This window comes from Mycteria americana, chromosome 16, assembly GCF_035582795.1.
Source record: "Mycteria americana isolate JAX WOST 10 ecotype Jacksonville Zoo and Gardens chromosome 16, USCA_MyAme_1.0, whole genome shotgun sequence".
NCBI classification, from domain to species: domain Eukaryota; kingdom Metazoa; phylum Chordata; class Aves; order Ciconiiformes; family Ciconiidae; genus Mycteria; species Mycteria americana.
Window position 1 is genome coordinate 814230 of NC_134380.1, and position 12465 is coordinate 826694.

General features: G+C 46.9%; 1 long non-coding RNA gene across 2 annotated transcripts in view; it reads left to right on the forward strand.

The window, feature by feature from the left end:
- Positions 1 to 3464: 3464 nt before the first annotated feature.
- The window catches only part of LOC142417875 (uncharacterized), a 35356-nt gene continuing 26355 nt past the window's right edge, over positions 3465 to 12465 (forward strand). For both annotated transcript variants that reach the window (XR_012778142.1, XR_012778143.1), the window contains exons 1-3: positions 3465 to 3539; positions 4299 to 4413; positions 10786 to 10894. This is a non-coding gene — a long non-coding RNA (uncharacterized LOC142417875). The remainder of the gene's footprint in view (positions 3540 to 4298; positions 4414 to 10785; positions 10895 to 12465) is intronic.

Consider the following 12465-nt stretch of genomic DNA (forward strand, 5'->3'; position numbering starts at 1 on the left):
ACTCCAACGCTTCTTACACACAGGCTTCGGAGTGCGGTGTGTTCTGTATTAATGGCATGTGGGAGTGCAGTGCAGTCTGTGCAGTCCCACCCGGTGAGAACTTGTCCTAGTACCTAACTTCTTTGCAACGAAGTCAAAAAGCAGTTCAGGGAAATAAGAAATCCTTGCTGAAACTCAGTCTGTCTTTCTGTGAAATGTCATTTTTCCACTGGCTTTCTGCACAACATTTTCTCATTTCAATGTTTCTTTGTGACTCCCTCACTGAGAGGATGGGCCCCAAGAGCTTTCTGCAGAGCAAATGCAGCCAACAGTGCTTTCTTACTGGGCCATGACTACATTCATTGTCCTATATGTATACAAACAGAATCATATTCGGACAGCGTGTGTGGAAGGCTGTCATCCACTTTGCATGGCTGGAAATGTCAAGCACAAGTTGGTAAGAAACATCTCATCGCACGATTTTCAACAAAAGGAGCTACCGCTATCAGAATAACACACCTTTCAGAAAATCCTGCTGACAGTGCAAGTGGCTGCCTTCTGCACTGGGCTACTCAGGTGCAGCTCTAGGGCTCCAAGCTGGCTTCAAGTGTGATGTTGGGATATATATACGAAAGATGTCCCCTGCAGATGTCCATTGCAGGTGACAGCTGTCCCTAGGGACAACAGACCTGCCTGGCTGGGTAGGAAGGCATCAGATCCAGCAAGAGGAAGGAACGGAAAAGCTGAGGTAGAGCATAATGAAGGAAAAAAGGCATTTTGCCTGCCTAGCTCTTTGCTCTCAGGGAGTAACCTCCTCTCCTCCCACTCCAAACAGTTTGATTTAGGCCTGGTTCCTGCTGACACACGACAGAAATCCTGCATCCCTTCATCCTCCCACAGGGGACTTGAATGGCAGATCTGGGGGAAGCAATGTCAGAACAGCCCTGACTCCTGAACAGCACGGGGCACCGTTGAATGGCAGCCCACAATTCATTCCCTCCCCTCTTCTCTGGAGAGCCATGTTAGAGAAGGAGCTGTGTCTGGACTGCCTGTGGTGTCACTGGACACCCGTACCTCGTGCTCACACTGTTCACATGTGCCCATTGCAGGAAACAGCTATGTTTCCATAGCAGAAGTACACAGTAAGTATAAGGTCTGTGTCTACTACTGTTAAATTCCTTTGCTAAGAGTGCTCGAAATATATTAGTGTTCTAATATATGCTTATGGAAAACAACACTGGAAGGTTTACGACTAAAAACTTGTAACAGCTGATCTTTACTGATGCCTTTGACGTTAGGATGTTGCTTCTTTTCACAGGCTAACTGCAGTTCTTCCCTAGAGATGGCAGCATAAATTTATGCCACTGACTTTGTATCTTGTCCCTTTTACAAAAACAGTATAATCAAATAATAACTTTCAAATTTTGCTGAGGTGTCCGAGTACCTTTGACAGAACCTCTGCTAACCTCAGAGGAGAAAGGACCTGGGGAGCTGGAAGAAGAACCTACTTAGGCCAACAGTTACAGATGACAGTCCTAGGTCTTTCATTAAAAAACAAAAAAAAAAAGTTAGAAAAAAAGTCGGAGTAAGAAAGCATGTAATGAAAAATTCTCCCAGCCCTTTGTGTCCTTCTGGAGGAGGTCCTTTTCTCCAGTATTGGTTTCAGCTGTGGAATTTTTAGTTGTCTGGGTTCAGCAAGCTCTGCAAACCCTTCCAGTCTGTTGGTATTCCTTCTAGCTGATACTTTTGAGACCCGACTGTGTGCCTGCTCCTTGCTATTCTGAGCAGTCTGCTGCAGGCCCCTATGTTCAGATGTCTTTCTTGCACCTCTGTTCTCCCCTTCACTCTGGAAGTTACCTCTCATCTTCCTGTCCCGTTTAACTGCTATAAGGTAAGGTCCAGTCTTCCCTTCAGAATACTTCACCTGACCCACAGTGAAGCAGGCAGGACAAGGCTTTCCCACCTCCTCCCCAGTCACAGGCTTTTAACAAAATACCATTCCATTGATTGCAGGGTTAAAGAGAACTAATCAAAACCTATTGTTAAGCTGAGGATAGCAATATATCAGCTTTTCAATGGGCATCCTGATATTTCATCAGTTCCAAGTTTTTGGCTATACATTACAGTCACATACAGCCTGTAGCCTCCAGAAATCAAACACAAAAGTGGGCATTACAATCAAACTTTGTAAGTAAAACCTTTAGGCTATTCACTCTCTGTTAGATCTTTCAAAGACATCTAACTGAAACATCATATGTTGTTCTTTCTTCACTATATTCTATGATTATTTTTAGATCCCAAAGTGGCCGTCCCCTACTGCAGTTCTGTTAGGCAGGAACTTACCACTTGAGAAGGTTATTTGATTTCCATTGAAGGAAACAAGAGACCTAGGATTCTGTATAAGACATTAACCACAGAATGCTTTGAATAAATAGCAAGACAAAAGCATACAGTACTGTTGTGTTCTATACAGAGGGATGATCAGCTTCCATTATGACCACAGATTCTGGAGTTAAATTTTACATGTCCCTGTTGCTTTACTCTGGATGACACTTCCTTTAAAGGTGGATAGTCCAGGAGTTCTCCACAGATCAACTAATGTTTCATTCTTTTCTGTGAAGTGGGTAAAACACAGGGTTCGGTCACTGGCTGTTGATAAAATACTGGTCACCTGTTCAGAAAATCAAATCATTTCCAGGTGATGTGTGAATAGATTGAGATGAGATGTATGAGATGTTTCCTTGAGAATTCCATACTTCATAGCACAAAATACCTTTTCTCCAAACTTTTATACAATTCCTCTGTGTTCCAAGCACTTTCAGATCTAAAGCCTCTCTTTAAGTAAAAGCAAAGTAAAGCAAAATGTTAAGTAAAGCAAAAACTCTCAAGACTGGAATGTTTTAAATCATTCTCTCCATTCGGGTTATAGAGATAGCTTAGTTTCAGTAGACTGAACCCAGAAAAAAACCTAATCCAAATGCTACAGATGGAATACATACACATTGCTTCTTTTGCCAAAATAGGTTATTTAACACATGGATTTAGGAAACGGACTTAACACCCACAGGGTTACTAGAATAATTTTCTTGGGAATGAGAGTGCTAGGATATGACAAGTCTTTAGCTAAAGGGCTCCCATTATCAACATGCAACAGAATAGGTTGTCTCATAATGCTGAATTGCTCACAAAATGCAAAGATAAGTACCCAAGTTTCTCGTTAAAAATTAAAGATGTTCAGTATTTTTTACTACTTAGTGTTAGTTTTTACACTAATCTCAAAGAAAATTCCTGATGGGATTTGCAGCTTGCAAATGCTGTTCTCAGCTATGCTGTTAATATTTCTAAACCATGTCAAGAGGGATCTTTGTGCCTGTGGATCCTTAACGAACAGACTGATAAGGAATGTGTAGCCTCATACTGAAGATCCCTGGGTAAAATAAGACCTCTCAGGAATTCTGGCATGAGAGAAGGAGAAATGCCAGAACACTAATTCTCTGGTGCAAAGCTTCTCATTCTGACACTTCTGCTAAGATGTGGCCAGGCACTGGATCCTGGAGATGGTAAGGACACTTTTCACATAAAAAGTTCTTTTTATTCTACTGAAAGGTGGGCGTTGTGTTGAATTAAATGGAATATGAAGAGTGCTTTCTCTGTTCCTGGAATAGCATATCTAGTCTGGGTAATTGTTTGTGGTTTATCTGGGTAAGACATGTCCTTCAGGGATTTAAGCTATCATTCCAGATGAGCAGTGCTAAAAAGGATGGAGCAGGAAAGGAGCTGGGGATTATTTCTAGGGAAAAGCCAGTGATGAGCCTAACAAATAAAAGGCTAACTAACCTAGTAATACGTAAGGTATGTTGGGCCAGTTACTGGTTTGTCTGTTGCAAAGACAAAACACAAGTGAGCTAACCTTTGTGTCTGTTGCTATTCAGAACCTCCTTGTATCTCAGGCTAGCTATGAATGGACTGAGATGGCCTTGCTATCTTCTGATCCTGTTCCTTTGTTTGGAGACTAATTTCTGCAATGCTCGATACAGTTATTATTTGACCTCACAGCAGGGAAAAAAGAAGTGACTTCTACTTGGAAAGTTTCAACAGTAGATTTTAAACCCAGGAATGTCTTTACTTTGCTCTGATGACACCTAAGTAGCTGCCTGCTGAGTAAAAGTAACAGTCTTGCAAAAAAAAGTGAAGAGGGAGGGCAAAATCAACTAGAGATTAGAAGCAGTTAACACATAGCACTTTAAGATTTAAAGAGGAACAGCTCTAGACTGTGCATGAGATTTCTATGGTTACTCAAATTCCTCCTATCTCCACAGCAAATGTCAGAGAAAGATATGTGAGCTGTAGGTCCTGGTCGAGGAGGTGACATTCAGGATGACCTTTCCATCACATGCCAAAGCAGCCGAACAGCTTCGGTTACAGAACAGGTGAGTGGGGTGGACAGGCTCTGACGGCAATGGAAGGGGAAGGAAAAGGCAAAAGGAGTCAGAGAATGGCATGAAAGGAGAAGAAATGAGGACAGCAATATAAACTAAAATTACCAGACACTTGATTAATAGGCTTGTTTCTCTGTTGACAGTGCAGCTGTGAGAGAAGCAAGGAGAGTCTACACTATGGAGATAGATTTGTTTAGATTTTCACAACTAGCTTTTTGTTGCTATAAGTGGATGTTACAATTATATCCAAAATTTTTACATGCTTTCTTCATAAAACAAGAAAGACTTCTGAACATTAAAACTATTTAAATTATGCAAGGCATTCTTGAGTGCAGAAAGACTTTGCAGTATTGATACCAAGTGAGATATTTTCTATTGGTAATTCCCATATGCATTATTTACATTGAAAAAAGAGAATTCTGAAAACTTGCTTTCAGTTTGGAGAATAAAAGGATAACACTTCTCACCGGAGGATAGGATATACTGGTGTTTATGCAAAATTAGCCTATTTTAATATTAGCCTAACCAGCTAAATGTGCAATGACCAGCTAAATGTGAAATGTGCACTTCATTTGGTCACCGCCATGCCAGGTGGCACAGATCAGCCTCTTCAGCTCCCTGACAAATCCCTCCAGTTGGCCGTATATTCCTGAAGAAGGGTGCCTCATAGGCTCTCAGAGCAGAGCTATCCCATGACCCCACACTGCTGTCTGACTCACATGTTAGCTGAGCTTGGACTTTACCTCTTTGGGCTCCAATTCCAAAGCCTTCATGTGAGCTGAACTGTATTTCTCCCAGCAGTACCATGTTGATGTTGGGGCTGTGCTGCAGGCATGGTGGGGCCAGGGGGATGCCTATTCTGTGGGAGGTGTAAAAGCACTTTCAGGAGACCTGAGCAGCAAAGCTCAGGTGCTGGGTGATTTCCTCCTTGCCTGGGGTGTGATGGGGAGTTCACAGTGTGAACTACTGAATTTTACTTTATTGACAAAGAGTGTCTGATGGGAAAGGTTTTCAACCATTTGTGCTTCTCTTACTGGAACACTGCTTTTGTGCTCCAGAGATCCCTTGCCAATCCCCTGCCGTCCATATGGGACAGAAGTTCTATTTGAGCCCATTAACTGCATCTATCTTAAACTTTTCTCTGAGAGGTCTTTCTTTATGGCCATTATGGACCAACATTTTTTTCAGGACCTTTGCATTAGTACTGATCAGATGACAAACAGCTTAACTTAAAATAGTGCATCAGTGCAAAGCAACCTCTGACCACCACACATAGCTGATAATCACAAGTCAAGAACAAGAAAATTTTAGTTTCTCACCAGTGTTCTGCATGTGTCCTAATAATGTAATATATTGGATCCTCAATAACGCTGCACTGTAATTCAAACACAGGACAATATGTAGGGCCAGAATAATCTATCTAAAGATGACTTTAGGAAGAGCACAACTTGACTGCATTGATTGGTTCAGATTGAAAATTACAGCAAATTGCAAGGATCCTAAAAAAACCCTGCATAATAAAACATTCTATAAGAGTGATGTGAGTTTAAAATCCTAAAGAATATTACGATTTTCAAGTAAGGCAGATCATATATTTAAGGTATTTCTAATTTATGGTAAATATTTTTATGGTTTTATTTTGTTCAAACTATATTTTCCAAAGTAAAGGTACTGTTTTTCTTATTCATGTAATTACCAGTCCAACCCATTGAAATGTGAATTGTTTCCTACTACAGAAACTTTCAAGGTCTGCAACAATAACATCCAAACACCAATACAGACAAAAAAATTGCCTAGAAACCTTCAAAAATATCAAAATGTCCTTTTTTTCAGTGTTAACTTGTGATATATCCCCACTTCCTTTCCTTCTTAGTTCAACAGCCATAAACCATGCATTTGTTGATCTCATCTAATCTTCATAAAAGTACTTTGTTTCTCTTCATTAAATTTCCTTCTGAAAATTTGAGACAATTTCTCCAATTTCCCATAGCTACTTTTAATTCTGATCCCATTTCACCCTGCCAAAGTGCTTGGATGCCCTTCTCGCACAAGCTCTCAGGCCATTCACAAAGTCTGTAATGTAATAGCCATACGAGGTAAACACAGCAGGTAGCCATGATAATCACAGTGTGGTTAAAATGGCAGATCACGTGGCAGATGTATGGTGCGGTTCCTAAGTGTGGCACTGAATACCCCTGCTTTAAAAGCTAACAGAACTCCCAGGATGGGATGCTCAAGTGCTCTTTACTGGCCATTGTGGATTTTATCCCAGAGACTCTGGCCCTGGAGACCCAGGTCTCTGACAGGCTCATGCTGGGACAGCCCATTACCATCTCAGTAGCTGTATCATGAAGGAAATGTCACATTCTGGCCACAGATGACTCCTTGGAGAGGGGATCCATTGAGCCAAGGGCATGAAGTGCAGCTCACCTAAATAAGGCAAGTATCTGTTCTTGGCCTTCCAAAGCCCTCTCCTCCTGCAGTTGTGGCTAACTCATTGCCGCAGGCCAGGGAAGAAGTAGAGAAAAGACTTCAGCCCTGTCAGCAAGAGGAAGGAGAGGATTTTAGGGCACTGCAGCAGGAGGGCACTCCTGTGCCTGCAGCCTCAGCTGCACAGACACTCCCAGACTGGTCCGTCCCCTTTGGGACAGGGACAACGTCTTTGGGGATGGGTGTCCAGGCCCAGCCCCTGCCTCACCCGGGGTCCGCACATGCTGCCATGGTGCAATCAGCATTAAGTGCACAGGGAGTCTTTGAGCACATCTTCATTAACGCTTAGTGTCAAACAGGAAAATGCTATTGAAGCAGATCTCCCTGTTGTCCCACACTTTGCTTTGCGTGACAGGTGTGCTCCAGGGGCACATCTAATGTGCTCTGTGCTGGTTTTGGCTCCCACCTCAGACAGGCATTCAGCTCTTGGGACTCCCACCCTTTCCCCCTGAAGCCCATTTAGTCTAGGTGTCAGGTCCTCAGCACTTGCTGTTCTGCCCCACTGATCTGCTGTTGTGCCGCTCTAAGGGAGAGACAGCCTGTGTTTCAGGTGTGTGTGAGTGACTGACCCTGCCTCTCACAGCAGCCCTGGCTCCCAGGGAGCTGGTCCTGCTGACATGTCCCAGAGGGAAAGGGGACTGTTCTCACCCCAGACCCAGGCTTCCTCTGCAAGAGGAAACCTCAGGACAGGAGAGGCAGACGAGGGAAATGAGGGGCAGGATTTCTTCTTCCCATTGTAGCCCTGCTCTGCTTTTGTGTGTGAACAGTGAAGGTGGGCTTTGCTTGGGTTCACAGTGCCATTTTCACATTCACTTCACGGGGAAGAATATTGTGATTACTTGTGTGTTTTGAGCCAGCATAAAGGTAGACTATGGGAATGACTCATCTACACTTTAGGTCACAAAGGGCTTTCTTTCCCGCCCTTGCGGGCCTAAGAGTCTACGAGGTCCTCATCTGTGGAGGCTGGATCTCATGGTCATCCTAAGATGTGTGAGGGTAATCCAGAGCCCTGGGCCTCCCCTGGTACCTGCACTGTGAAGGTCCAGCCAGATCACAACTGTCAAAAGAGGTGCTGCAGTCGTTCTCCTTAGGCTGCTCTACCAGGTGTGTCATGGAGTTGGCAGGGCCATTGATTCCTCGTGTTGGTCTTTCAACAGTCACACGCTTCCAAGCACCTATATGGTGCCCTATCTCAGCAGGGAGCCCAGTGCAAATGAGGCCCTGCACACTGAGCAGTGGCTGCTTCTGTCAGCTCAGGGCTTTTTCTTTCAGCATTGTTGACCTTAACATTTCCAGGCCTTCTTTGGCCCATTCCACCTGTCTTCATTCTGTTCCAGGGGTGAACACATAAGACCGGCTAACCCAAAGGGTTGGATTTTAACCCTTCTGGTGCGATTCGATCGTAATACATGGGCCAGGAAGTCTCAGCAGCTTTAAAAGCACTGTTTTTACGTGAGACTTCTCTGTTGGTCTGTAGCGGACCAGCCACCCAGAGGAGGGCCCGGGTCCACCTTGACGGCTCCATGCTGCCACCCCCTGGCAATGGGTGCCTTGAGCGGTGGGGCCGGTCGGCTGCTGCCTGGCTGGGCTCCCTGTGACTGACAGGAGCCTGCTGGAGCCCTGTGACCGGTACCGCCTGCTCCCCACCCCTGGTAATGATGCCAACGCCTTTCTGCCAAGGATCCCTAAAAGAACTTCTCTGTTCCTTTAGTGTCAAGTGACAAGACCCAAGCTGAGAATAAAGCTGATGGGGGCCTGCGTCCTCTGAACAACAGCCCAAACGGTGAGGCGAAAGGCACAGCCACTGTCCCAGCTGATGTCTCTGGGCCTTGGTTTCCTCTACCTGATTGCCTGTGGTGACTGTAGCAGGCAGTGACGCCAGCTTTTCTGAGCTCTCCAAAGGGCTAGTGGCTTCAGGATGCAGGAGATCTGCAGGCAGAGCTCAGCCTCCATAACCATCGCGTGACAGCCACTGGCCTGGCCAGGGGGTCTCCAGAAGCCCTGATGCTCCAGTGCCCCTTGAGGGATCTCTGGTCTACAGCCCTACGACCTTCCCTCAGTGAGTGCTGTGAAAGCACAGCCTGAGCAAAGGGACGTGGCCTTCTGCAAAGCTGCTGAGCAAGCCCTGCCTCTGTCTTCATCCTCACCCATACGGGGACTCAAGGGGAGGCAGCTGTAAAATCGTACTCTTTCAGAGCTACAGCCCAGCCCGCTGCCTTCATCTGTTGGTGTCCAAGAGAAGTGACACCCCATCCACCCCAAACTGAGCCCCAACTGACCGCTGGAAGTACCGGGGCAGCTGCTGTGTTCCCCATGGGACAGCACGTCCCGGGAGGGCATGGTGAGCACCCAGGCACTGGGTTGGCACAGCATCATTGCACGGACTTCAAAAGGGCCACTCTTGATTTATACTCTTAACAGGGAGTGCAACACTCAGGCCTGCTTCTGATTTTTAACATTTCAGCTGAGAAAGGAGCTGAGCCTGAGCAAGTCTCTCTGGGGTAAGAATAGCATCTGCCACCTTAGGACACAACACACTTGTCCAGCTCCTACATGGCAACACGTTGCGCTGATATATAGAAGGCAACCTACCCGCTGAGGAATGTCTTCAAGCGCTATTAGTGGAAGCGTATCATCTACACAAGCAGGCATGACCCCGTGCAGGAGTCTTGCGAGAGCGGGGCTATTTTGAGCTTTTGACACTGAGGATGAAGGGAGACAAATGACGAGCTGATCCTCCTGGCGGGGGCAACCTCCAAAGCTCTCTGTGGTCTTGTCTCCTCCTCTGGGAATGACTCTTGTGAAGGCTGATGGGCGATTTGGTGGCACCTCAGAGCCCAGGAGGCGGGGGCCAGGAGGGAGCTATGACTTTGCCAGGGATGCAAGGCCAGGCCTCAGTCCCATCAGCACTGCCCAGCCGTGCTTACAGCAAGCCCTGCCTAAGGGTGTGCACCTGTCCCTGAGCTTAGGGCGTGCGGCTGCCTGCTTTATTTTCGACCACATCCTTGAGAGCTAGAGAGATACCAGAGGGTGTGTAACTGCGTGCAAGTGAAACACACAGGAGGCGAGAGGAAGAAACAGTTGACTTTGCAAACCAGAGTCTAAAGAAGGCTACGGTAGGTCAGAATAGACACAGTTATACCTTTGATGCGAGAGCTGCTTCTTCAGGGACTTGCCTACCCTTTCCCACCAATGGCCTTTGTGACAGTTCTTTCGTACAAGTCATCACAGAAACTATCTCCAGGTGTCACACTTACCAGTGTGGCCAGGAGCCATCAGCCTGCTCACTCCTCTTCATGCCTGCCATCTTCTCTCTTCCCTATGCCTGGCTTTGCTGGTTGCATTCCTTCATTCTCATGACACGTCCTCAAGCTTCCAAGGTGGAGGCAATGTGAGGCAAAGGATGGCGCAGGGTCTGTAAAGCAGGATTTCAGAGAGTCTCAAGAAGTTTATGCTTGTGCAAGCCATTACAGCTAACAGGCATACTCATGGATGTCGCGTGTCATCTAGACTCTACCCAGCCCCATTTGAAGCTTTGGAGAAGCCTGCAGGTGCGGCTAGACATTCTTGAGCCACCCAAATGGAGCAGTCAGCTCACAGGTGGGTTTAGGCAGGCAAGGCTCACCACCAGAGACCCTGGCTGTGGTGGCAGACCAATGCATGCTGTCAGGCAAGGAGAAAGACGGCAGGGGATGAGGAGGGGTGAACAAGGTTGGGAGTCTGCTAGGGAGCCAGGGGAGAAAGTTCCACAGTGTCATGAGAAGGGAGGACTAGTCTGGCACCTCTGCAAGGTGATGGGTGGATTTCTTAAGGTCCTTGTGATTGAAACCTGAGGCCTGCTCCTAAAGAACCATCTCCCATTACTCTCTTCAAACAGCACTGCCAGAGGTTCTGCTCGCCAATGCTGGCTGGTGACACTGGAAGCAGGCTGGACTTCCTAGTGAGAGCTGGTGTGCTGGTGAGGCTGCACTTGGGAGCCAGATCAGGTGAGAGCCCTCTGGATATTGCTGCCATAGGCTTACAGCCATGGAGGTGTCGGCTGCAACTTGCCAGCAGTGTGAGCATCTATTTGGAGACAAAGCCGCTGGCATTGACTTCTGCAAGCTTAGACCAAGCAGACAGTGTCAGTCAGTCCTTACCACTTCCCATCGCCCCAAGGAGCTCCACTGGCAAGCTCTCCCTTGAAAACATTGTAAGCAAATCAAGGTGGAAAGCATTCAGGGGCTACCTGCCTCAGGCTTGGGCACAGTCATTTTCTGCACAGCCTGCATCCCTTCAGCCCACAACACCAGCCCCGCTCCCATCCCTGTGGCCCTGCTAGGCCCAATGCTCCATGGAGGACCCACCTCTGCTTTTGAATGCTAGCGCTTGCACAAGAGGCAGAGGTGGAAGCTGTGGAGTATCACAAGCTTTCAACATCAACACATACCCTGGCCTCTGCTCCTGAGTCTGCTTCTTGTTTCCTTTTAGTGCCAGCTGCACCTTACTCCTCAGCTGCTGCTAATGTGTTTCTCATTCACTCCACTTTGGTCTGCATCAAGGGATCCTGCAGCCTGGCATCAGCTGGGTAACTGGCAGTGAATGCTTCAGACAGGCAGTGCTGCAACAGTGGGTACAATCGCATAAGTTGATATTGCTGAAAGGATTCCCAAATGAACTTCATAGCCCTCAGTTACTGCTAACCTGTGTTTCATTCACTATACACGCTGCCCTGCAGTCTTTGAGGTTTCTGAGAAAATCCTCCAAGGCTGTGCGGTCTCCCTGAAAATAAGGGACGGAAGTTACTTGGAAGCCGAGAGCTGTCGGTTCTATGAAAACATCAGCTTAGGCAGACATCTGTGGGCTTGTCTTCAACATACCTTGGCACTGTCCATGTGTCTTTCACCCAAACTAGAGGCAAGGCTTAACGCATTGGAATAATCCAGCTGAGACGGCTGACAGAGCACGTGAGACTTCGCAGTTGTACGTGCCCACTGTGCCTCTGCTGTTCAGATCAGGGTCTGAATGAAGGAGAAAGTGTTTGACAATTTCCCCCTTCCCTTCCTCCCTCATCCCTTTCCCTTCTTCCCAAAAATATATTGTCTGTTGAGCCTGCAGGTAGGCCAAAACCGAGGTACAGGTACATGAGGAAGGAATGGAGGGGTACACCCATCCGTTTTCTTCTTTTCTCTTGCCTGAGGCAATGCCACGTGCAGCCTGTTGTGCAAGAGGTGACAAGGCTGACCTTCAAGGTGATGTGTTGAGGAGGTGTGTTGGTGTCACGCAGTGTGCGAGAAATGGGCCCTGAGGGGCAGTCCTTCCAGCACGTGGCCCCAGGCAGGGCTCAGCGTTTTGTCCGCTGCAGAGAAACTAGGACCAGGTGGTGGCAGCAGCTGAGGGAATCTAAGGTGAAAGAGATGGCACAACTTAGGGGCACTATCGATGTGTCGTAACAGTGCTCTGTGTGCCGAAAATCGTCTCAGCCAAGGAACTGGCGGCTCTTCATGGTGCAGTGTACTGACTTCTGATGACTTACTCAGAGACTGATGTGTAGGCTTTGTGACTGCCAGGATCACAA